This window comes from Callithrix jacchus, chromosome 5 (genome assembly GCF_049354715.1).
Source record: "Callithrix jacchus isolate 240 chromosome 5, calJac240_pri, whole genome shotgun sequence".
In the NCBI taxonomy this organism is placed as follows: Eukaryota; Metazoa; Chordata; class Mammalia; order Primates; family Cebidae; genus Callithrix; species Callithrix jacchus.
Genome location: NC_133506.1, coordinates 66,849,196 through 66,850,791, shown reverse-complemented (window position 1 = coordinate 66,850,791; position 1,596 = coordinate 66,849,196). Strand labels below are relative to the sequence as shown.

Genomic DNA, 1,596 nt, shown 5'->3' with positions numbered 1-1,596 from the left:
GTGACAAAAAAAAAAATCCCACTAGAGATGAATAAAAACACAACGTTCCAAAATGTACGGAACCAGCCAAAGGAGTGCTGGGGAAAACTGTGTGTGAAAATGCCTGAGTTAAGGAAAAGGGTGTGACTAAAGGATATGGTTTGTCCTGGAGAGAAGAGACATAGGGTTTGAGGAGGAATGAGTTCTGGTTCTCTATTGCACAGCAGGGACCGGACCTCACAATGATGCCTGTGTATTTCCAACAGCTAGAAAAGAGGATTTTGAATGTTCTCAAAACAAAGAAATGATAAGTCTTTAAGGTGATAAATACACTAATTACCAAGATATCATTACACAATGTATACATGTGTGAAAACATCATGGCCAGGCACTGTGACTCACACCTGTAATTCCAGAACTTTGAGAGGCCAAGGTGGTCGGATCACGAGGTCAGGAGCTAGAGACCATCCTGGCCAACACGGTGAAACCCCGTCTCTACTAAAAGTACAAAAATTAGGTTGGCTCATACCTGTAATCCCATACCTTTATCCGCGGTGGCTCATACCTGTAATCCCAGCATTTTGAGACGCCAAGGCAGGCAGATTGCCTGAGCTCAGAAATCCGAGACCAGCCTGACCAACATGGTGAACCCCCATCTCTACTAAAAATACAAAAATTAGCCAGGTGTCGTGGTGCGCACCTGTAGTCCCAGCTACTCGGGAGGCTGAGACAGGAGAATCACTTCAACCTGGGAGGTGGAGGCTGCAGTGAGCTGAGGTCACACCACTGCACTACAGCCTGAGTGACAGCGAGACTCCATCTCAAAATAAATACATAAATAAAAATAAATAATAAAATAAAATAAAAAATACGAAGTTAGCTCCTCCTTCTGCTGCTCCAGTGCTGTTTCTGTGCCGGTTCGGTGCAGACCTGCTACCTCTTGTGAAGCGGCAGCTGAGGAGACTCCAGCGCTCACTGTGGCTGATGAAAAGCCCAAGGAAGGAGTCCAGACTGAGAACAACGATCCTATTAATCTGAAAGTGGCGGGGCGGGATAGTTCTGTCGTGCAGTTTGAGATTAAGAGGCATACACCACTTAGTAAACTAATGAAAGCCTACTGTGAACGGCAGGGATAGCCAATGAGGCTGATCAGATTCTGAGTTGACAGGCAACCAATCAGTAAAACAGACACACCTGCATCTTTGGAAATGGAGGCTGAAGACACAATTGATGTGTTCCAACAGCAGGCGAGAGGTGTCTACTGAAAAGGGTTCTTTATCCCTGAACTCTGTTCTTTAAAGACCAAGATGACATTCTCAATTAGAAAACTGCAATTTGGGCCGGGCACGGTGGCTCAAGCCTGTAATCCCAGCACTTTGGGAGGCCGAGAAGGGTGGATCACGAGGTCAAGAGATCGAGACCATACTGGTCAACATGGTGAAACCCCGTCTCAACTAAAAATACAAAAAATTAGCTGGGCATGGTGGCGCATGCCTGTAATCCCAGCTACTCAGGAGGCTGAGGCAGGAGAATTGCCTGAACCCAGGAGGCGGAGGTTGCAGTGAGCCGAGATCACGCCATTGCACTCCAGCCTGGGTAACAAGAGTGAAACTCCAT

The 1,596-nt window shown here is 46.8% G+C and overlaps 1 pseudogene; it reads left to right on the top strand.

Moving 5' to 3' along the window:
* The first annotated feature begins 845 nt into the window (after positions 1–845).
* Positions 846–1,378, top strand: LOC100405715 (small ubiquitin-related modifier 2 pseudogene; annotated as a pseudogene).
* Positions 1,379–1,596: the final 218 nt, after the last annotated feature.